Source organism: Plectrocnemia conspersa, unplaced genomic scaffold (genome assembly GCF_051122295.1).
Source record: "Plectrocnemia conspersa isolate PC_06_02 unplaced genomic scaffold, ASM5112229v1 ptg000001l, whole genome shotgun sequence".
Lineage (NCBI taxonomy): Eukaryota > Metazoa > Arthropoda > Insecta > Trichoptera > Polycentropodidae > Plectrocnemia > Plectrocnemia conspersa.
In genome coordinates this window covers 2,184,503-2,211,202 of record NW_028277165.1, presented here as the reverse complement: position 1 = coordinate 2,211,202, position 26,700 = coordinate 2,184,503, and the positions used below count along the sequence as shown (strand labels likewise).

The 26,700-nt window shown below is 24.9% G+C and overlaps 1 protein-coding gene across 2 annotated transcripts in view; it reads right to left on the bottom strand.

Annotated features, from left to right (window-relative positions):
- Positions 1 to 26,365, bottom strand: part of dsb (scavenger receptor class B member debris buster) — a 95,270-nt gene extending 68,905 nt beyond the window's left edge. Inside the window, exons 1-2 of one of the 2 annotated variants that reach the window (XM_088202513.1) lie at positions 26,243 to 26,365; positions 25,483 to 25,643 (exon numbers count right to left, since the gene is read on the bottom strand). The gene's annotated coding sequence lies outside the window, so the exon portion shown is untranslated. Of the gene's footprint in view, positions 1 to 25,482; positions 25,644 to 26,165 lie in introns of both variants that reach the window. The other variant, XM_088202522.1, reaches the window with a different exon arrangement.
- Positions 26,366 to 26,700: the final 335 nt, after the last annotated feature.

Here is a 26,700-nt window from a genome sequence, read left to right as displayed (position 1 = left end):
ATACCAAGCAATAATAATTATTTGCTTATTAACATATTAAAGCTCCTGATAATGTGCTTTACTAATCTATTAAGTTAGTGAGTGAGTGATTTTGAAAATGGAAAATTGCTAATTTATAATTTTACTATCGAGAGTTTTTTTATATATTTATTTCACTAAAAATAATAAGCTAATAAGGCGATAAATTACTGAAAAATTATTTTTATGTTTTATGTATCTATCAGACTTTAATAAATCGTTTTATAAAATATTCTAGCGATACTTGAACCATTTAAGTTTAAAAATACACAAACAGAAAATGCAGATATGATTCTTTAAAATAAATATTATTATTAATAATAAATGGATAAATAAATTTATTGATTTATTATTATTAATAATAAGGTTGCTATTTATGTTTGCAATTAATTAAAATTTATGTACACGCTTCTTGTGATACAACATTGTTAATCTTGTAAATAAATTCACTGTATTTATAATATAATACATAATTGATATAAATAAGCAATATCTAGATTCCATATTAAATTATCAAATATTATTTCAATACTTTTCATTAAAATTATCATGTCGCAAAAATCGACCCATATACGAATTTTCATCGATTATTAATTTTACTTTATCAATTATATTGTTACGTAAACACTATTATGTAGACAATTTTTGCAACAAAAAATTTCGCAACGTATCAGAGCTTTGTTTAATTGACGACATGAATTGCGAAACGTTCGATTTTTATAAACAAATTTAGCTTATATAACATTTGTTTTGTCATATGCCATTTTATAATACCGGTTAATTTGTATATCATAAACCTTTACTAGTATTTTAAATTATATTCATATAAGCGATACATGTATCAAAAACAATAATTTATAAACAACTATTTCTCGGTAAGTTCGTGGGGCTTAGACGCACTTCGTTAAATTAAATCTGTTTGTTTTTCCGCGTGACTTGAAGCCGTTTCAATTAGTATCTTAAAAGCCTCACGATTTTTTCTTGAAAGCATATTAGAAAAACAGTACTCAAATAATTTATTAATAAAGTGTTTAACTTGCTAAACGCTGTGAAATTTTCATGAGCATATGGTAATCGCAAAAAGATGCATTAAACATATTTAAGAAAAATATTTCAAGGCTATCTGAACGTTTTTCACATTCGAAAGGATAATATCAAGGATTAAACGTACGCAAACAAAAACAAATATTTAAATATTTGTTATTGTTTATTATTCATATAAATTTACCGTTAAATGCATTCATAAGCGCTTAAAAATCATACACAATACGCTTTTATGTCAAAATAACGGTTAACTATACCATTAGCATTTTTTAACGTAATTGTATATAAGCAAAAAAGTTTATTGCTTTTTTGGCATATATACTTTTTAGTGTATTCTTGTGGAAAATAAATATTTTTATATACAATAAAACTTGAATCGAATTGCTTTATATCAATACAGACTTTTACTGTCATATTAAACTAGTATAGAAAAATCAAAATATAGATATCTTTTCTATGAGGAAAATCAGATATTTTTTTAGATTGTAAAAGCTCGAACAAAAATTAAATTTTCAATAATCTTAATATATAAAGTATATTTTAATTTATTACCATATAATATATATTTAATACTATGTATCGAATATTATTTCATAATATAAATGTTAAACTAAAATTTTCATTATTTATTAGATTTCTCTGTTCTGATAAGTTTCTTTGTAATTTTTGTAATTCAATTTATTTACTTTATTTTTCTTCAAGTATCAATATTTTGCTGGCATTTTAGAGGATTGTCCACTGCCCTAAATTGATAATAGATGGATAGTGATCTTTATTTGCTTTAATAAATCGATGTGTAAGTAAATATAATATAAGATTTTTATAAACTTAATTATGTTTTATATATAAAATAAAATGCACTGTTTTAGCTATTTAATATTATCTTATAAAAATCACTTTGCACTGATTTTATTAAAACAATATATTTATTGTAAATTTCCTTAGATGGTTTGCAAAAGTTCTCAATTGTTTTTTTTTTAATATCTATCGTAAATTAATATATTTCATAGTCTTATATTATATCATTATCATTGTTTTCAAACCATTAAAGCATAGTTAATATTTATGATATATTATAAAAATAATATAGCTTTAACATCTAAATAGATATTTTTAAGGAATATTGTAAGATTTTACCTTATTCATTGTGGCTATGTATATGCTAATATTTTTTTACAATAGGTCTTAAAAAGCTTCTAGGTTTTTATTATATAATTTTAACCTTACAAATTAGCAAATTAAAAAATCTGCAATCATCAAATTTAGTGATTTATTAACTTAATTTAAGTCATCATGAATCATTTACCTGGAAACATTTTTATTGTACAAAAAATGGTAATCTCAGTATTTTACTATAAAAATGCGTTAAAGCGATTTTAAAACGTTGCTCTTTAATTGTTCAAAAGAAGTTGAATATACAGTTAGTATTAAAACAAATGTTAGGAAAAAATTTAGAATAGCCTTGACATAAATATGTATGTATATATGTATAATTGCAAAAAAAATAGATAAGTAAAATCGACTTTAACTTTTCTATTTCTATACTTTGAAAATACATTTACTATAACTAATCTAGTAATTATATTTTTATATAAATACAGATTATCATATTTATATGGAAGTACAATTATATTGTGTTGAATTTTGGTTTTAAATAAATAGCTTTATATAAAAACTTGGAAATAAAATTTAAAGAAAACCATTTTAAAACAAGTAAGTCAAATAAATAAGGAATATAAAAGTCTATGAACTTATGTTATATAAGTTTAAAGACTTATAAATAAAAATGTCTTTTGTGTTAAAGAATCAATCTATAAAATATATGGCTTGTATATAAATAAAAGCTGAAAATATAACCTAAATTAGTTAATTATTGTAATTAAAGATCACAATAATTCACCGTCAATTTTGTGCAAACAGTATTTGTTCTTAAGCGTTTAGAAATACAAAATAATCTTTTTAGGAGCTGCTAAAAGATTGGTAATTTTGACAGTAATACTACACAGAAATTTTGACAGTAATACTACTAGAAAACCACAAAAAAACATATTAAAACAGACAAATGTAATAGACAACGAAAATAATTTTGAATAAAAATATCATATAGTATTATATATATAAAAGCGTATTTTTATGTTATATAAATAATTTGATAAATGATATGATGTTTAATAAATTAAAAGCTCTATAGAAATGACAAATAAAACCCAATTTTATTTAAAAAAAATGATTATAGCCATTAAAGATTACTGAAAAGAATTTATCAATAATTTTAGGCAAAAATTAATTTATCAATAATTATTGTAATTAATAAATACAGAATAATATTTTAAAATGGCACTAAAAGGTTCGTATTGAATAAAAATAAAACAATAAAATACAACTTTTGCAAATCATCTGCAGAAAACCACAAAGAATACACTAAAATAAATCAAATTAACAACGAAAGTAAGTCTATTGACTTATGTTACAGAAAAAAATGTGTACTAAATATTTATAAAAAATATTATTAAATATTTAAAAAGTTTTTTTTTATGTAAAAAAATATGTTTTGTAACAAAATAAAAGCTGGAAATAAATGACAAATAAAAATACATTTTTATTTTTTATTTTATTACAATAAAATTTTATTTTAAAAAATCTTAATAAAATGACATATCAACTAATTATACAAATGCAAGAAATAACAGTGATTAAAAATACAAAATAATCATCAAACTACATTATTGCTAAATAACTTGAAGATTCAACCATCTGACCTCGTTCAGTGAGATAAGATTCACTAAATCTGCGTGCGATTGAGGGTCTTCTCTGGATGACATTTGTGAGAAGAGTAGTTATGATACAACCTTAAGTGTTGCTTTTCAGATGAAGGTTGAGTTTTTCACTGATTCAAGTCAATAAATATTTATTTTCATACATAAATTATTTTTAGAAATTAGTGTCAATCTAGATTTTTTTATTTATAGCATGAATAAGGTAACACAACTACGCATGCGTGTTTATATTATGGTATACATATATAAACGCACACAAATACCGTATTACCTAATCGTGCGTAATGTATGGGTCAATTTCACTTTCACCCTGCAGCAGCCAGTCGCTCAGCATCCCATAGCCGACCGGCGGACAAATCTGGTCCATGCATCTCTGGCCAGAAAACCCGTTCGTATCTTGCGTCACGGTCTCTTGTACGTTTACGTTTCGTATGGTGTGTGCAGTATTCCGGACTCGGATTATTTGTCAAAATTCTTCAACGGCGACGTAACGAGCAAATATCATCTGTACGAAGGTCGTCGGATATATGTCGCTTTTGCTGATATTTTTGTCGAAATGTTTCTCAACGTACTTGCTATTGCTCGTATGAATAAATGTCGGCAAAAATGTTTTTTGTGGTACAAGACGATCGTAATCGTGCAGCGGTGAGCGTTGCATCGGTCAAGAAGCAGGTTTCGTTTACGGTGTGAAATTTTGGGTCACGTTGCCCTCGATTTCCGCGTGGTGTGCCAAAAAGACTACCTATACATGCTATACGGATTGACCCAAATTTTAATTGTAAAGCGATATACAATTTTACTTCATTTGTAACTTCTGCGGCATGTGTTTGTTAATACAAACTTAAGACACAAATTTATTCATCACGTTTATTTTAATTTTATTATTTCATTATATCGTGATCGAATGATTATTTTTAATAAAAAATAATTTATTGTTATGCTAAAAATATAATTTGCATTAGGAATGTGAGAAATAATATCAATGTTTTATGTATAAACCTATTTGTTTACATTAAATAATAAATTATACACTCATAGTGAACTGAGACAGTAATCTTGTTACTACACATATGTTAGCAACAAGTTTACATAAAACTTTTAACTAATAAAATATTTAAGTACATTTAAAATTATTATTACAGTTACTTTTAAATTTAGCTAATCTACACTATAATAGTATTGATACATATGTAAATGAATTGTTTCTAATATATAGACTAAAAATTTTTTTATAAATAAATAACGAAACCCTATATTATTTTTGTGTAGTATATTATAAACATATACTTATTTTTATACAGCTAAAGTAGGAGAAAAAAGTAGGCAATATTCTAAATTATTAAGTAAATCAATAACTAAGCTATCCACGATTAAGTTTATAATTAATAAACGTACTATAAAAATTCTTTCTGCTTAAATTTTTTTTCTTAATAATTAATAAATATATTGTATATTAAAATATCGTTTAATTAAAAAACAAAATTAAATTAAATGGTAATAAAATATTAATAATATATTAACTAATTATCTTCACGATTTTTTTTAATCATATTAAATTTAAATAAACGTAATAATATTTTAATTGTATGTTATAATACAATATTATATTTACGCGTTATATTATAAAAAAAATATAGCAATATTTAAGCATTTAATTAGTCGATTATTTCATATAATAATTGCTATATATTACGAATAAATTATATTTATATTTGTATCTGTACTATAGATAAAACATATTTTGACAATATTCGAAATATGAAAGTATTTTCTTGTGATGTATTAATAAAAAACTATGTTAAAAATCAAGAATTGTTGTATAGTAGACCCCCCTCCCCAATAACACGCTGAATTGCGGTCGTGCTATTTGGGTGCCGGTTACTTTATGTGTGAGACCAATATTATCTAAAAAAAAAAAAAATATTTCCCAACTACACGCACCCAAATAGCACATCGCCAATTCACCGTGTTATTGGGGGATTTAAGAAATATTGCTAACAATTAAACTTTGCAGTGATAAAGTGAACGGTTATTCTCATTAAGAAATAGTTAACGAAATATTTTATTTAAGCGAAAATTTGCTTGAGTAAATTTCAGAATAGTGTATTATAATTTAAATTAATAAAAACAGTGAGCATTATTTTTTTAGTATGACATATTACTTAATAATACTATTCTAAATGTACGAAACACGATGACTGACATTAGTTTGTATTAAATAAATACATTAAATTTCTCAAAAGCTCAATAACAATATGAAAAAAATATAAAAAAATAGTTTTATTATGATAGTAAGCTCTTGATTTAATTCAGAATTTTTATGAAGAACTTTCAATTTTGCACACTTAAGGATCTTAGTTGACAATATGTAAAAACTTCTTTTAATTGATTTTTTTATCGTGTTTCAAACCAAAACTATTGAATTTCTATAGTATTTAAAAAAATATTGTAATTTATTTAACTCTACATTGATATATTAAAATTGTATTAATATATTACTTCTCACAAGTATTTTTGAGCAACACAAAGAGAAATTTTTGTATTTTTTTCTCTAAAATTATAATTGTATTTCTTATACGTTTTAAAGGATAAATGCAAGTTTGCAATAATATTGGAATCTTTTTTTATTCAAAAGTTTTATTATGGTTTAGATGCTGAGAGAAATTTCAGTATTAAATTTTATCTTGAATTTAAATCCGCAGTTAAGTAACAATAACTCTCTTAATATAAAATATCTAAAGCATTAAATTGTCTTATTCCACTATTAAATTTATTATTTAATAATTTAAAAAATAAAGCAAACTTGCACCTTACCCTGCAATATATAAAATAAAAGTAACCATAACTATCCATAATTTGTGGTTGTTGGTTAGTTGGAAATGGATATGTTCTTTTGCGGTCTTGAACCATATAAAAACATATATACTAACCTAAAATTGATTTATAACAAGGAGCAATCAAATAAATATATATTTTAGCAAAACGTACGAAAAGATATCAACGCTCGGATGTTCGCGAAACTTGAACAACAATGGCGTCTATAGATACATCTTTGTGACAAAATAAATTATATAGGTACGCAAGAAATATCTTTCGACTTTCATATATCACAAGCTATAAAGACACGGATCGTCCCACTTTCATGAGGATATTTTTCTATCAAGTATGTCACGCCGACGCATACTTTATTGTGAATGTTCAATATGAAAAAAAGTGCCGACACTCGACTCACAATTGTGCCAAAACTTGATCAGAGCTGAAGATAAAAATAAAATGAACGTACAACACGTGCCGTTGGAGTAAGAAAGCTCTCGGAACACATTTTGTACGTTCGAGATTTCACATCCGCCATCACGATGGACCAATATTGACACAATGGCTGACTGAAGACGATCGAATGACTATGTTTTCGACAACAACAATCGTTATTAGCGTGACACCGAACCGACAATCAAATTTTATTGTCGATAGGAAACGTAGAAGGGTCGCTTTGGGTCAAACCACTACATCATATTTAACTAGTTTTGTTTAACGATTATTGTTTAGTCATGTTGATTTTCTAAGGTTAAATATTCATGGGTAAGTTTTTATTATGCATTTAAGAAAAATACGATGCTTGCAAACGTAATATTAAAGAGGTCAGAAATTTTAAAATGTAAAAAGGGCATTAAATTAGATGGAAGAGAATGCGTTAAAAGTTACAATTGCGAAGAGAGATTTATTGCTTAACAGTAACCAATACATTAACGATACGATATAAATAATCTCATTACTATTAAACGCTTAACTGATACAATCATTTATATTTTTAATTTTGTATATAATAGTTTATTATACAAACATCAATATATGTACTATATTTAGGTAAATATGTTAATCTTTAGCCCTGTTAAAGTTATAAGCAAATTAAATTAAATTTATTAAAAAATATTTGTTTTTACTTTATTATTATTTTAAGTTGCATCAAGTAGTTTTTAAAATAATTTAATAGTAAATAAACTATATTAATATGATGCCACATATTAATACACACATCTTTTACATATAACTATCTTATATTTTGGGCAAACAGGTGTAAAGGTCTTGTAAATATGTATGTTCTATAAACATGTTTATTAATTGCTTATTGAGAAAAATAGCGAAAAAATAATGACAACAAGCATAATAGCGACATTTCGTCTCTAGAAGTTTTACAGGCATTTTAATATTAATTATAGTATAATTAAAATATAAAAACGCGTATCTTATCATTGTGCAAAGAGATGCAAATTTTGTAAATATGTAATTGATATACAAGTCTATTTATTGTATATTACTATAAAAAAACTATAAGCATTAAAAAAAAATTCAGTAATCATTGACAGTTTAAACAGCTGACTTTTTAAGTACCTTGACAATTACTAAAACTACTGATCGCTTATTTCAATTTATAATAAAAAAAATATTGACTTTTTGTGGCTTATTAATTGAACATAAGATTAGGGAAAACATTTTTAGACACTGTCACATTTCATTATAGTTAATTATCCATTCTTGTTTCTATATAAGGTAATTGGAAAATCAATATATTTATTGTTATATTTTTTAATTCAGTTTATTGTTTGGAGACAAATGTGAAAGTCATCTCCATATATTTTTTGCTAATAAACAATTAAATTAATTACACTATTATGACAGCATGACTCAAGTATCTATAATATATACATGTGCAAAAATATTTAATGGCGCTCCATATGAAATATACGTCTGTTCCATGCGAACATATTTATTAATGTAAATGTATGGAGACACATACACGCTACGCACTATTAAGTACATACTATGAATTATGGATACATTTTTTAAAACAATTATAGTATGATTTGATCCAAATATGCACATTTTGATTATATTTCGTCAGAAAAAGTGTATTACAAGACGCGCTTGCCAAAATATGACATAAACAATTTACGCACAATAAATTTTGAACAATTTTCCAATAGTTATATCAGTTAGGTTACGTATGCGCAAAAGTTGCTAGTTGACCGTCTTTCGGACACAAAAAATATTACGTGACCGAAACGCGTTGCGAAAACTTTACAACTACCGCTTCCATTTGGATGCTACTTTCGATAAGCGAACTTTTGGGTTTATTATATCGCCTAGGGCCTAAAATGAACGTTGAACTGCGGGTGAATAACCTTAAAGGGCAGTGACTCAGGGCCAATGTTTTGTCATTACTCGTTTCAAGTTCAGACGTTGCGCAAACGAAAATTATATGGTTGTTCATTATTATAGCTAAAAATTCTAGACCGATGGTCAGTTTTTATGTTTTAAATTACACCACAAATGGTTCATAGCGCATTCTTTACATTTTTAACTGTAAAAAAAGAAGCTTTCGTTCAAAGCGGAAATCCTTGAGGGTCGTGACGAACAGGATTTTATACACAGCCTTCGACAACGAACTATTACTTTTTTCTTTTTTAATAAGACAAAGCGAGTGAAAATAGCTTACTGTTTCAACGAGAGAAGCTTTCAGCATACAAACAGGTATTAAGTGTTACTAAAGTATATAATATTTGATTTTCTGAAATTGTATAATAATACAATATAATACTTGTATTTCAACGTTCATAAGAAGTATATAAACAGTCAATTGTGATATCCATAAAAAGCTTGTCAAAACTTTTAAAAGCGAGAGTTGTATATTGCCATAAACAAGCATATTAAAAAGGATTTGATATTATATCATAACAATTAATTACTGTAAATATTAAAACATTAAAGTATGTATATTTTTTTATTTAATTTAAAAAATATTAAAAATAATTATCTTTATGATGTAATAAGATATACTAAAAAAACTTCACAAAGTTAATTATTTACCAGTTTTATTAAGAACAATTTTCATATAAGAATAAAAATAAGTAGAAGACATTCCCGAAAATATATTATATTTTGAGTGATATTGTACATACAATTTTTACCGATTTTATTGAATATGAAAATTTATAGCTCAAAATAAAAAACTCGTAGATAATCACTAAAAAAAGTATAATTATACATAAAAATGTACACATGTGTAAATTTTATATAAAATTATTATTATTAATAAACAGTTTTATCTAACCAAAAAAATGAGCACATTTTAAGAAACATGTTTTTTTAAAATAATAATAAATTTTATTAATATATTAATTAAAATTTTGTAAGATAAATACTATAACTTTTATAATTTATAGCTATTTTTTATTATATATTATTTTCTACTTTGAAATTATATATTAAAATCGTATATAATTTTATTTGTATATAACTATAATATATACAACATTTAATAAATCTATTATATACAATCGTAAAGATGCAATTTAATTTAGATGTCTTATGTTTGTGTCCAATTTTAATTAATCAGAAAAATATTTTCATTTCTTAAGTAAAAAGGTAATTTAAAAAAAATATATTTTCATGAAATAATTTATTTCATTGCAAAAAGTTTAATTTATAAAAAAAAAACAACAAAAAACTCTGCATGTTCTAAAACCCTTTCTATAAAAATGCAGTTTTAACACAGAAAAAATAAGCACATGCTAATAAACACGCTAGAAGAATTTTATGAGATTTTACACATAATTAAAATATTAATTTTGTGAAATAAATACTGAGATTTTTTTTGTATGTAAGCAAAATGTAAACTAACTAATTTTTTTTTTTAATTTTAAAGCAGCCAAAATATTTATGGTTCTTTCAAAGGCAAAATCTATGCAATAACATGTATCTTATATTATAAATAATATTTATCTTATAGATTATTTTAATTTATATATTATATTAGAAAAACTTAATATATGCATATAATAGTATTAATAAATATTTGACTAAGAAACTCAATGTATAATATTTAAAATGGCTTTATCTATATCTTTGTCACCTACATATATCTATATAATATTAATTTCTCGTTTTTGATACCACAACATGTTTTTTTAATATTAAAACTATACAAACATAGTACTATTCAAACGTATTTTACTATAAAGATTTGTCGTGGTGATGAAAATACTTTTAAAAGAGGCAAAATATTTTTCCCAAAAAAAAACAATAAAAAATTACATCTAATGTTAAAAAATAATTTTTGTACATATACTAGATTTTTATATATATAAAAGAAAACTTAAAATATATAAATAAAAGTAATCATACATATTTGATATAAACTAAAGAGACTGATGCATTTGAAATGCCTTAATAAAAATATTGATAGTATAAAGATCTGTTAAAATGATTGTAAAAAAGAATCTATAACAGTTAAAAAATAGCAAAAAAAGTTATAAACACATAGACAAAGAAAAAATTACACCTCATTTAAAAAGTAATAATAAATAAGTCCACTAAATTTAAATCACAATTGGAAGATAATTGTACTAATACGTATTTTTGTGAGAAAATTTACAACTAATGGCTACTAATTTGATGATTAAACCTTATTCTATTAAAACAAAATTATAGTTCATTATCGAATTATTAAAATATATAAATAATATGTATTATAAGATAAAGATTTTTCGAAGCTGGTTACAAAAATGGAGCATAAAAAATAGCAAAATAAATGTTAAGCATGCACTTTTAAAACAGCAAATATAAAAAAAATACATAAAATATACTAAATTTTTATCTAAAAATACTTTAAATATATAAAATCTATAGTATATATAATTATTAATTGAAAAATTTGATTTGTTGAAAACGACTAGTAATAATATTTTAGAAATTTACAAGTGATGACTACCTAATTGACAATTTAACCTATGATTATTCAAACTCATCTACATAAGTACATAATATGATAAAATATTTTCTATTTTTTCTGAAATATTTTTTCAAGTACATAATTATTATTTATGAATGAATTTTCAAGTAGATTGTAAAAAGGAGCATAAAAAATATATAATTGTTAACGGATTCTTTGAAACGAACCAAAATATTTTTATTTCTATCTATAGAAGAAATTACATCTCATGTAAGAATATTTTTTTTTTGTTAAGGCAATTAAATTTATTCATTACTTCAAATATTTTTTATTCTGAGATAAAAGTTATGATGAATATTCAGCTCTAACTAGAAAGTTCATGGTATTCAATATAACTGATAGATACCTAGTGTACCATTAAATCTACGTCTATTTAAAACGAGTAAAATTTCTCGGTTGCAAATAATTTTATAACTAAAAAAGTTATCGAACGTTCGACTTGATGTGCTTTCTCTTAGAACATTAAATTACAAACAATATAACCATTTAGAAATTTTAACCATTTATTTAGGAATAAATAAGATTATTTATGACTTCAACAAATGATAAATTAGAAACAATGCAAAATCTTTTGTGATTTATTGCGAACGATTAAAGATGTAAGGTCTCTATGGACCATACACCATAGAGAGACGGAAGATATCATTTAGCAGAAAAATCTTCCGCGTGTCATTACCTTTGTCATCCGTAATAGTCCTACATGTTTGCATTGTTAATGGGATGACACCTATTCTTCCAAGTACCGATTAAGTACCTACAAAGCCACATTCGTCCTTAGATGTGGCTAAGAAGACATCAATCGCCGACACCAAGAATCTGTTCAACAATTTAAACATACAGGATGCTCGGTAAGTTATCTTAGTTGTGCAATTTTACCTAGCACTTGTGAGCCAGTACATAAAACAGTACGGTGAGGTAATTGTATGAAATGCTTATATAACCGAACGTAATACGGTCTCCCTTATGCTCTACTTAGTTCGCTCAAATTATATCGTTTATCAGACATTTTAGCGCAACGTTGGCGAATCAGTGTTCATTAACAAATTGTTTTGATTTATATAAATATTTCTTATTACCGCATGCTCTGCTTAGCTTCGCTTGCGCAACTCAGGTATGCTACTGAAAATTTGTCGATATGCAAATGACGCGTGTAAATATACATTAGATAAGATTTTCACACTAAAATCAATACAATAAATGCAAAATAAACAGATGGTTCTAAAATTAATTAAACAATTGCCTTGGGCTTAAATATAATTATTTAAATTAATTAAGTTATCTGCAGCAGTTTTGTTGTTGAAAATAAATTAACATAACCTTCATTCAAGATTATTAATATATCTTAATTTGGTAAATGTTAATAACATAAAAAAATTATATTTACTGGAATAAATGGAAAATTAACTAGTACCAATAATCTTATTGATCATAATTAAAAAAACAAACAATTTTTCAAGTTGCCTTCCTGAGTTAACGACATAAATAAAATAAACGATTTACTTTATATTGCCTTGAGTTTAAATCTGTATATTTTAATTAATAAGTCATCTGCAAACAGTTTGTATTTATTAAAAATAAATTTACATGAACGTTTTTCAAGGTCTTGGATTTAAAAAATTCTCATTCGATTTTAATTTTTCGACTATCAAACATTAAACTTGTAAAAAGATTTTCATACTATAAGATTTTTTTAAATATTATAGTATATGGTATAAACCGACTCTCAAATAAAAAAATGTTTGAGAATGATTCAATACAATTTATCTGTTCATTATATAAAATCAGTTTGAAAGAATTATTTGTGAAAAGCAAATTCAAGTGTATATTTTACAAAACATATTAACAATCATACAAACACCTAAAATACGCACTTACTTAATTGCAATTACAAATACGACTTATGCATAATATAAATAGCAAACTAAACAGCAACACGACCGGTTATTGCTTTTAAATGAAATTCACATCAGCACTATCACTACAAATCAAGTATATTATTTTTATTCAACAAAAGTAAATGATTTCTAGTAACATTCAGACACAATTTAAATAAATTGACAAGGAAGCAATTAAAAGCAATATTGTAAATACAGTTGACAGGAATCCCCCGACCCCAGATTCTAGATAATTGTTTACAAAGCCTCATTGAGTTATATATGCGTTTATATATTGTTGTGTGGTACAATGATTTAACATTGGTGACATTTATTTATTAACATGTTTACGCTATTAACAGTCAACGAGGAAAAGGGAATATTCAATTCTATATAATGAAAAATCGCGTTTATTACATCTTAAAGTAACTATAAAAACTTGATAGTTTAGATATGAGTCATAATATACTAGATTTTTTTTTCAAAAAAACATTCCATCAAATTTGTATACGAATATGGGAGTTTGAATAACATAAGTTTTTTATCTATAAAATTAAAGCAATATATTTGAGTATTTTATAAATTTTTTTTTCTGATAAAATATAATATTTTTGGGGCAAAACAATATCAAAAATTAAAATTTACAGCTTTAAATTCTGATCAAAAGTCAGTCGAAAGAGTGCGTAGTATTTTATTACTTTCAATGTAATCTCAATAATAAATTAATATTCATCATGAACTAAAATGTTTTTTGGGTATTTTATAAAAGTAAAAGTAGTAAAAAACGATTTATTAATAATCGGTCTGTATAAATTGGGTCAGTAACAATATTTGTTTTTACTCAGTAATTTAATTAAATGGTCAATTATTATTAATGTCTGTTATGTTTCAAAATTAAAGAACTAGTTATAGTTAAAATAAATGTTATTATTTTATTAAAGCTCGATAAAATATGTTGCTAGTTGAAATTCATTTAAATTGAATTAAATATAAAATATTTCTATACAAAAATCACATCTACTGTTTGTAAAATATTAGATAGTTTTAAAATTATTGTTATGACAAATTAATAGTTGCAATAAAATAATTACAGATTTTTTTTGTTGTAAATCAACATTTACAATAAAAACATAGACTAAAATGCCTTGATGTTTCGATGTTAAAAAGCAAAGCTTTGTATCGAAATATTTAACTACATAACTAGTTTTCCTAATTTTGCGATTAAAAATAAGTTTTGTAAATATATACAATACAATGAAGTTCATTTATGGCAAATCAACCTTGAAAATATATTGCATCATAAAAATACATTTATAAATGTTGCGCTCTAAAAAAAATAAAAATCATAGAAGCTTAGCAAAATTTAAAGAAAGTAAAATTATGATGAAAAAAAAATATAAGAATCAAATTCGGAAAAATATAAACCAAACCGAAATAAATGTAATTTTATATATCTAATTTTATATTTTATTTTTGATCTAAATAAATGCAAAAGTTCTGTGAATTTATTATATATATGTATACATATATTACAAAAAGTCTATTTGTTACAAATTGTTTGAAGAAAAAATAATGCTACTTTAAAAATATATATATAAGTGACTTTTTATGTATTATAAAATATTTTGACAAAGCAAATGTATGGCAAAATTTTATACTATTTATATTTTTAAAATAAAAGTGCCAATATCTAGAAAATAAGAGCATATTTACCAAAATAGGTAATTTTAAATATTAGTCTAGTGTCTGAGCTGCAGCACAATTCTGCAAATATATAATCCATAAAAGTTAATCAATTGAAAGCTGATTTAAGAAAAAGTGAGAAAAACTAATGTCTGTGTTTTGTGCTTTGATATAATAAAACGTTTATTAAGTATAATATATTGACAATTTGTGGCACCCTGGACTACTCTTAAAAATTAAGGCACTGCTTCCACAAAACATAATCCTAATAATCGAACACTGCTAAAAGTTCGACACTTTCAAATTAAGATCGAAGAAATAAACACAAAACTTGTGATATTTTTACAACATGTGCCCCGGAAAAACAATGATTCCGGGCCTCATTATATATATTTTTAACATCATAATATAATTTGAGGTGTACCTATATACTGAAATACATTAGTAAACCTCAAACAACTGTAGTTTAAATCAGATTCATTATTTGAGGTCGGTTTTTACTTATTTTATGAATATATTCTTTCTATGATTTTTTCCAGAATTCTTTTCGGCAGATCACAAAACATAATCTTAATATTCCAGTTTAGGTAAAAGTTAATCACTTTCAAATTAAAATAGAAGAAATGAACAAAACTAAATATCATCGGGTGTGCCTCAGTGCAGCGTTGTTGGACCGACGCTGTATTTGTTATACTCGGTAGATTTTTCTTAGACAAACTAAGACGACTACACTACAATAATGGCGTCTGATACTACTTTTTAAATCAATTCATGTTACATTTACGTTGAAGAAAGATAATTGTTCTCCAGAATTCTTCTCGAAAGAAGTCTAAGCTGGAAAACTCATATTTGGATCAAAATTAAACATATGGAACTTTGCAGGTTGTACTGACTTATAGGAACAAATTCAGGCTTATCATGGTGAAACAAAATGATAAGATATAACTACCATAAAACTGGCGTGGTCTAATGGAACTCATTTTGCGGTGTGACCTCTATATATTTAATATAATATTCTTGAGAGATTACAGAATAAATTCCTCAGGTGTTTGATCGGCACTCTTTGGTTTGTTCCTAACAATTATATATTAAGTGATTTATTATACACTGTGTCAGTGTATAATAAATAATTTAAAAGATAAGTGAAAAATATTTGAAAAGATTAAAAGCTCATACTAACATACTGTCAAGTAATCTGCTAAAAGACAATCTTATAACTAAAAAGTAGGCTTAAGCGTTTAAGTATGTAAAGATTAACAAATATATTTAATTAACACAAAGCAATATTTAATAAGATGGAGATAAGACTTTAATTTAATATAAATAAACATACATACAAATAGACATTTTACTTATGTGCCTAGTTTATAGGAGAAAGAAAAAAGAAAAACATATATATGTATAAATATATATAATATGAGAATTGCTTATTGCATTTTAATAAAAATAAAAAAGCTATATGATTCAACCAAAAATAAAAAAAAATTTATCTTTTTATAACAATATTAACAATAATAAACATTTAGCTTTTTTACCACTAGATTGGATGGTTCTATTTATATGTAAAATTACACTCAAGTGTTTTTTTTAGATATCTTTGATTTGTCTTTTGATCATTTTTAATAAAAAAACATAAACTTTTTGATCAAAAATGCTCAAAAATCAAATCAAGGATATCTATAAAATACCTGAGTGTAATTTTATATATATAAATAGAATGATCCAATCTTGTTGTAAAAAGGTTATATTATTGTTTATAATACATAGTACAACTCTTAGATATCAAAAATATTCATGAATAAATTTAGTTTAGGTATGAAGAATAAAGTTTAATGCATAAATTATATATTTATACTTAATACAAATATCATTATTTCTGAGTAAGTTGAATGGAAAATAATCTATATGGTATATTTATGATCAAATGCAATAAAACCACCAATTATGAATCATCACCTCCATCCGGGAGATCTAATGAAAATAAAAAGAAGATCCTTTAATGTATCACTTGCAATCTTTAGATATTCATATAATGTTTCGCTCTATTCTCAACTGACACGAGTACTTGCTAAGTATACGTTTATGATACAGCACATTGTATATACAATACTAGGATGTTCATAAAGTTTCCGAACTTTTTGAAAAAATAATTTATAAGTATGGATATATTTATTATACCATTGGTCACACATTAATATATCAGGAAACAATTTTGAGTATTATGATAAGCAATTGAAACAGATGTGTTTTTTATCTTATTTTGAAGTTGTTTATTATGAAGTATTAAAGACGTTTCTATTGCATTCACGTTATTTAATAAGTTCAGGAACTTTTCGCACTATATATTTATGGAATGCACCGGTTTGACTTCTTGAACTGACAGTGTAGATAGTCGCGCTCTACAGCCGACACACGGCGTTGATTTTCCCTTGACCAATTATTATAAACTTTAGCGTTCTAAATGGAAAACGACCGGCACGTTGGAAAACATCCTATGACGGCTAGAGCGCGCCTATGCGTTCGTTTTTTACGCAATTTCGCAAAGCCAACTCGAATATCCTCGTCGACCCGATTCGACACTAGGCACTGCTATAACGAGTCGTAAAACGTCGGAGAACATATCGTTTTAGTCATCAATCACTATGCTCTTGTCAACAGAACGATTTCATCCACCGACTCGATATTTAAGCGAATAACAATGTATTGATACTATTTTTTATAAAATCTAATTTAAAAACAGACTGAACTCTAAATTTTCCCTATGTAGTATATTTTATTAAAGATGTTCGTAATTTATTAAATGAGAGGGCATTATAAACAGGCCTTTTACATGTTATTTCGACTCTCTTTGGCACGCCCCTGGCGCTAAAAATACTCTTCAGAGAGTCTTTATATGAAATTATTCGATTCTAGCGGGATTAGAAATAATCGCTAAGTAGCATTAAGAAGATTATGAACTACTAATCGTCTCATTTATTTCGAGTTACAAATTCTTAAGAAGCAAAGAACAAGCTTTATAAAACAAAATAAATCAGAAAAATAAACTTTAAGTTTTTTAATTAAAATAATTTTGTACACATAACATTAGCTGAAACATATTTAAATCTAATATTATTTTTCTAAAATGTACGAAACACGATGCCTGACATGAAATCCTATTTTTTCCATTCTCAAAGTTTATTAATAGATAAAAATAATGTATTTCGGTACACTATCAAAAAACCCTAAAGTTTCAGAGCAGCAAAGATGAAGAGTAAGAAGTGCGAAATTATGAGCTTAAAGCGCGAAATTGGGTATTTTCTTGGGCAGCGGCAAATTCTATATTTTTTTTATTTTGAATAATGTGTTGTCAGTTAGCTATCATAATACTAGTTTTTAAGCAAAAAACTACAGATCAATATAGCAAAATTATATTTTTGTGTGATTTATTTGGCTTTCGGCATTTTTATTTATTTTATTTTTAATTAGTTACACTATCAAATAAGCTTATTTTGAAACACAAAACGCTAATTTTTTAGCTAATATTATGGGTTATTAGAAGTTTTATTTTATAACAAAAATTCAAGTCTTAGTCATTAAAACAAAGAAATTACCAGCCTTATGAAAATTGCAATCATAAAACTTAATACAAAACTTGTTTTGAAGCAAAAAACTATTTTTATGCAATATTTTATTTTTAACTGAATACTAAAAAAGGTTATTAAGAGTTCTATTTTATCACAAAAATTCAAATTCTAATCTTAAAACAAATAAATTAACAGCCTTAAGAAAATTGCAAGTCTCATATAGGTCTGTATGGAGGAACTTGATATAAAACTTATTTTAAAGCAAAAAACTATTTTTTTTATATTTTGTTTCGATACAAATTTAGCTTCTAAATGTTTTTATAAAGCAAACTTTTTTATAGAATTTAATCCAATGGAGTTGTGAATTTTTAAGTTTTTAAATTTGCCAACATTTTGCGAAAAAGTGACATATATTTGTTAACAAAACGATTAAGAGTGCAAAATGCGAGATTATAAACGCAAAGTGCAATATCATATAGTATATGTATATTGTTTTGTAATTTATTTGGCTGGCAGCAAAATATTTTTTTATTGAAATTTTAATTAGTGTCGTAAGTAACATATTAAAAATGCATTAAGAGCGCAAACTGTGACATTATGAGCGCAAAACCTAAAATCATCTAAAACATATTTTTTTGCTCAATTATTTATTTTATTGTAATAAGGATTTTCGCTCCTAAACATTCTAGCAGTTTATGCACCGCAATTTGGGTCTACCAACATTTATTTTATTGTACGTAAAATTAAGTAATCTTTCATGCATTTCACATGAGTAGCATTTACACAATTTAAAAATAAGTTTACCATTTAATATTAATAATATTACTATTAATATTTTATAAGCAAATAATATCACTTATAAAATACAATTTAAGCACTAAAATATCATGCTTTTTTATTTATATAATTGTGGTGTTGTGATATAGACTAAAAATAATAGAATTTTAATATCGCGATTAGCAGATATGATAAGGGATGACTCATCCAAATTGCAACTGGGACGCCCATGTGGACGTAGTATTTGATTCCATTGCTTAAAGATGCATCCTACCGCTGACCTTGATCAATATTTATGCGGAATTTATAATCTAGTAAACAGTTGTACTAAATTAAGAGTAGCAAAATTAGAAGCAAATAATATCTAATATTTGGTTAGCTTATGATTCAAAACTGAATAAATGTTTACAATATTTTCATATTGAAATATAATCTTCACGATAAATATCTTAAAATCTATTGATAAAATTCTTAAATGACGTCACTAACGATGATTAACTTTTAATGTTTCTTTAATACATATGAACTATGTATATAGTATATACTTAGGTCTTTAAAAAATTAAATTAAATAATATTTATTAAGACTTTTTTCATTAATTTGAATTTTATTATTGTATAATTTATAATACAAATTTAATGCTAAAGATTTTTGCCACAAAGAAAAAAGAAGTCACTTTATATATGTATTTATACTTTTTTTTTATTTATTTGCATTATGTTAATTGATTTAAAGCTAAGTTTCTGGCTTAATATTAAATCTATTGATATTGAAATTATAAAAAAAACTTAATGCGACTGTTGAAAATATAAATAATATTACATTATTGAATCTTTCTAATAAAAAATAATACTAGTTAGCTAAAAGTTAATCATAGTTATAGATTTAAAAATCACTAAATAAATTTGTTGTGTTGTTTATAACAAAAATTTAATATTATTGTACTTTGACCTATATTTGTAAATTTAAACCATAAGATTTGCTAAATGTTCAAAATAAAAAGCTAATATTTATTTTAATCTAAAATATAACTAATTAAAAGCGAAAATATAATTTTATATTAAATTTTGTTGCTTTGCAGCAAAAGTTTTGCCTCAATTGTTCTAAAATAAAATTGACTGTATCTAAAAAATAACTATACATATAAATATACTTTTATTAGTATAATAATATAAATAAGTTTTTTACATATATATTTATAGCATGTATATTATATTTAATTTAAATATGTTGATTAGTTTAAAGACAGTAATTAAGATATATTTAGTACTTGAACTGTGAGTTAACAAGGTTTTTTCCTATTGTATTTATCTAGAATCATTTGTGTTAAACTACTTTGCAAAATAAAATACAAGGTGATTAACATATAAATATTGAACTAATTCTTAACTTGATTTTATAATAAAAATGCAATAAAACCGGTATCTTGGAAAAATAAATATGGAATCCATAATTTTTTTGCGCATTGGATAACTCGCGGTTAAATCGTTTCACCCATTTAATTGTTACTTTTATTTTAATCACATACATTTGTATCGATATGTAATAATTACTATCCGTTGCGTATATGTGTGTGTAAGTTCATGCTTCGTTAAGCATATGCAGAATAGCCCATATTTATCGCGTTGCAAAATAAATAATTATTAGCACACACAAAAAATCGTCCATTGCAAATATTCATGATTGCAAATGATACGACATTATTTATTTTAATTTTCAACCAATATTTATCGACAATAAAAGACTTCCCTGTCTGTACATAATACATCCTTGAAGAGAGCTGTATTTTTTATATTTATTCAGACACTTTTTCTTCGCTTAATGACATGCGATGCAATTAAATTTGCATGTTATAATACATTTTATTTGCGCATACAATTTAATGATAATTCGTTGAGTTGGCGAATTGTAACCAATTAGTTTTAATAATGTCTTTGATTAAGCTACAGTTATACAAATGCCTCCTTTCGTTAATTTAGCGGTGTTTTTTTATTCGGAGACGTTGCACCATTTTCGTGTGGTTGACTGTATCGAAAGTGAAAATTATGGCATTAGATAACTAGGCTCGCTTTTACTCCAATTAATTGTTGGCATAATATTGCAAATGGGACTATGACCGCTCGTAAGTTGAAATATGAGTACACACATATATTACCGATATGTTTTTAATATAGACACTAATGTAGCTAATACATAAATTCCATATTGAGATTATTTCCTCTAAAAAATACTGTTGTGTGAAGTAATATAATCAATATGCGCAGTATAATTTAAATATAGACAGAAAATAAGCAAGAAGTGGATCAAAAATAATTTGTTGTCAGAAGTATACTTAAATTTCATTGACAAACTGTAAAATATTACAGAAAATCTTATTGGCATAATATTAATCTGTAAACGCCTTGTGGGCTTTCTAGTAATCTAAGGCCTTGGATACAAGTGCTTCAAAAACGCTGCCACAACATTTGTTTAGTCGTTAAAACAATCTTCAATCTCAATCTTTTCCATGTTTATCGCATTCTGGTGAAAAATATCTACGTGAAAGAATCCGGTAAGGTTAGTGAGATGCCTCTCGGCCAAGTAGTTAGCAACTGCTAGTTATCCTTTTGTTTCATAAGTAGTGATTCATCCCAAAGTCATTGCCCAACGTCTGGCAAATAAGGGATTTTCCGAAGGTCTCGTTAAAGTGTACTAAATAGAGATGGCAGATCTTAACCTTGTGGGTTTCGTCAGTTTGACCGTTGCCCAACGCACCTAATAGAAGTGGCCGTTGCAAAATGCGACAAAGGCAAATATTTGGCTATTTTTGTCGTCTTCTTTTGCTTCTTCTGATTATTGAGCAACAAGATGAGTCGGCAATTATAGGATATTACGTGAATTATGACAGAAAAAAAAGGAGAGATTACTCACGAAAGATTTTTTTGACCCACAAATTAACGGTGCTTATCCTAGATTATAAAAAAACTAGCATGTTAAATGACTTGCTGTTTTAATATTAGCAAAATTAATAGTATAAGTATAAAAAAAACATGCCCAAGTAATTTAAAACGTGTTACATACAATTTTTTATTATAAAAAAAATCATATAAACAGAAGGTTTGATAAACTTCAACTTTGGTTAAATTTAGATATCGTGTAATCAATGATAAAATACTTTTTTTTAAATATTAATTACCAACTATTTAAGAAAAACTTATATGGACATACATAGTAGAATAACATATTCTTTCCTTGTGAAATGATACATATTTTTAACTGTGCTCAAATTAAATATATTTAGATCAACATATAGTTTTTATATATTTATTCAGAACTAAGAAGTACATTTTTTCATATGTATTTAATAAAAATATGTTGAGGTTTATTTAAATTACATGAGTTCTAAATACATATGTTTATTGAATAATTTATTTATATAACAGTCATTTTTAATTCAAGAAACTAAAAGTTTTTCTTTATATTTTTATTTTGACTATAAAATATATTTTATAATATAAACTTTGAAGAAAAGCAAATAAAATATAAAGATATTAGTATTATAAAATTATGTGTAGTGAAATTGTTTAATGCTTTATTTTAATTAAAGAAAATAAATAGTATTTAGAGATGGTTTGTGATAAAATAATATTTTATGTAAACTTATATTTGTAAAGTTTTTAGTAAAATACAGCAAAAATATATACATATGTGATTTATGTATACCTTTTAATTTTAGTAAAAAAATATTATATGCTTTGATAACTAAAAACTTTAAAGAATCTATTATGAATCATTTATACCAAATTAGAATAATTATTAGTGTTCGAAATGCAACTGAAAACCAAGACAATTAAGTAAGGATTACTTAAAATAATAAAATTTGCAAAGGTTTTTGAACTGTAAGCTAAATATCATAACTATAGTTCAACGTGATTTAATTGAGGTTAAGTAGTAAATATTATAAAACTACACTATTAGTTTTATAATATTTTACGATATTGCATAAGTTAAGAGCTAGTTATAGGTTTTAAAATTAGGGTCATTATCAAATATCGCTCTTTTACTCTTTCAAAAACATAAATATGCTTAGATCCCTTTATAACGATATGAAGTTAGTAGCGAGTAAAATAATACATAATTAATTATAATGATATTATAGTTTAACTAATTTATTTTATAGTATTTTTTTATTTTTAAGTATAAAAAAAAATCATTACTAGTATTATGTTTAATGTGGTATGAGATATGTTTTTTGAAAAAAATTAAAATAATAATTGCAAATATATCGCAATATTTCAAATTAAATCTGGATTTCTAATATTGAAAATCTAACCTAAATTATTATTTATAAAATACATATACTGGATATTTAGTTAACTGTTCTAGGACTTTATAAGCTTGAAAATAGCAATTATTTGAATCATCAAAAACGTTCTAAAGTTAGTTACGAGTTAAAATAGTTATGTATAAAATACAACAATACTATTTTTGCATTACAATATTTTTAGTTGTTCATAAATATTTAAAATTAAAATAATTTTTTTAAAAACGATAAATTATTTGTTAACACATTCTCTCTGATTTTATCAAATATCACAAAACTATTTTCAAGAGTCATAAGTGGATTTCGTTTTTGCTATTTATAAAATACAACAATATATTTTTAGTACAGTTCATAATTATTAAATATGTACTGTTTATGTATTACTAAAATATAAAAAAAATAATTCTGTTTTTATACTCGTATAAAGTGGATTTATAGGCACTATCTGTAAATTAAAAAAAATTATACAAAAAATATATAATTAATATAATGTTAGCAAATACAGTGATATTATTTTTAAGAGCAGTAATTTGAAAAAGCCTATTTTTATTAAATATAATAAATCATTTATTGCACTAATATTTTTTAAGTAAATAAATATTTTGTTTTTAAATACAACAATAATTATTTTATTCAGTTTTAAAAACATTTAAGAAAAAATTTGTACTATTCAAAATTAAAATATGCATATTATTCGGATAAAATGAAATAAAATACATGTATTACTTTGTATTGACAATAATTATTAAATAAATAATAATTATATTATTATTAAATACTATCCGTATGCTATTCAGGAATGTTTATTATTTAGATCAAATAAATAATATTTTTTTTTTAATTATAAATATAACATATATTTAATACATTTGTACTACTTTTCTAATCTTGCTATTTGACTACTCTGTTTTTATAAAATACAACAATAATAATTTTTGTCCAATTTTATGAACATTTAATAATAAATTTCTGGTTTTTAAAATGAAAATATGCACTTTACTTAGTTAAGATAAAGAACTAATAAAAGAACTGTAATTTGATTTGAACAACTAATTTGAATTAATTAAAGTATAATACAAGTAAATTGTATTTCATACTTATAAGAGCATAATCGATTTTAAACAGCCTATTTTTACAAGGTACAACATTAAATATTTAGTGCACTTTTAAGTCGGCTACAATTTATTTTAGTTTAAATAAATAAATAGTATTTTATATTGGCAATACATATAAAAAATCATTTATTTTTACTACGCTTAAATACGAGAATTTAAAAATTAAAATAAATATATTAAAAAAATAACTCTATACAACTATTTATATATTTTAATAGCAATATATTAAAAATAAATAGTTAAAGACACAATACAAACTACAAGACGTTGATATTGAATTGGGACCGTTAAAAACGCACAAAAGGTGAAATGAATACAATATGATAAAAAAAAACTCGTCACCGATCGCAATGTCGACTTTTGCACTTATTTCAAAACACAATAACAACAACATAATGAAAATTTCGTTCGTATCGTTGCGAAATTCTGCATTTTGTCACTAATGTGCAGTGTCAGTCTATTGCGCCATCACCAAACGTTTTTCGAAGAAATTGCGACACATCAATATTATAATAATGTCAATAAAAATAATTTACCTTTAATCGACGCTCCTTGTGAATCTTGAACTTAACTCAATCTCGTGCACAATTTTTTTTAATTCACAAAGACACTTTGGTTCAGTTTATTTTAAATTTAATTTCACTTTTTTACTGTATTTTTAACTGCCTAGCAACACTGAACATTCCCAATTGATTTTCTGTAATGATGAAACATTTACGTTAATAATATGCGTTTGTGTGTCGACGTCCAGTAAAAGTGCAAGTTGTTTATTTATACACAGCTTTTGTCTATGTATATTATTACATTATATGTTAAATAATTCCGTTTAAGCGTTTAAATATTTTTAAATAATATATAGGTCTAAGTTAATTTCTTATAACAACCACGAATAAAAATTAAACTGGTTTTATTCAGTGTTCTGACTTATTAGGGTACTTTTAAATCTGACTTTAACGGTTTATGTTTCGGCTATCGTTTCAAAACGTATTCACTATATTTATTATAAACATATGAAAATTTTTTATTAAATTATCTTTTGTTTTTTCTTATTATTCTATACTGATATTATGACCTATACAAATTTTATAATTATAATTTTATCATTCAATATATTTATATGCAAACTTATGATACGATTCTATTGATTATAATATCGATGCCGATCCATTGTATTAAAAATATATTTTTACAATACACTTTGATTACTGTTCCGACTTACGCGATGTTTCGAATTGCGTATTTATTTTTATCGTGATCCACTGTTTCGCGTTTATTTTTCCCGGCCATCCGACTTACGCGGGTTGTGTCGAGATGCGAATAGGGGTGCGTCGTGGGCGTCGCGGCGGACGACCAGGCGCGCCGCCCGGCGAGTGTGCACTGACAGCGGGCGGTTGCTGTCGCCGTCGCCGTTGCAGCGACTTGCCACTGGTGGTGGGCATTTTCGCAGCTTTGCCCGACATTTTCCGGCGTCAAGGACGCGCGCCGACCTAGACACCGGTACTGCTGCTGCAGCAAGCTGTTGCGCTGCTAGCTCTACATTTTTAAAGAGCTTCAGTAAATGTGGAATGTGGCATGTCAGCCAGATACAAGATGATTCATTGATCATTCCTTAATGGAACAAAAGCGTATAAATTCTTAATGCATCAACTTTGCATATATAATCAAAGAAGGATTTGGGTAAGATAATTATGAAACATAAAAGGAAAGTGTAGTTAAGATACTATTGATATACTTAGTAAAAAATCTTTATTTAT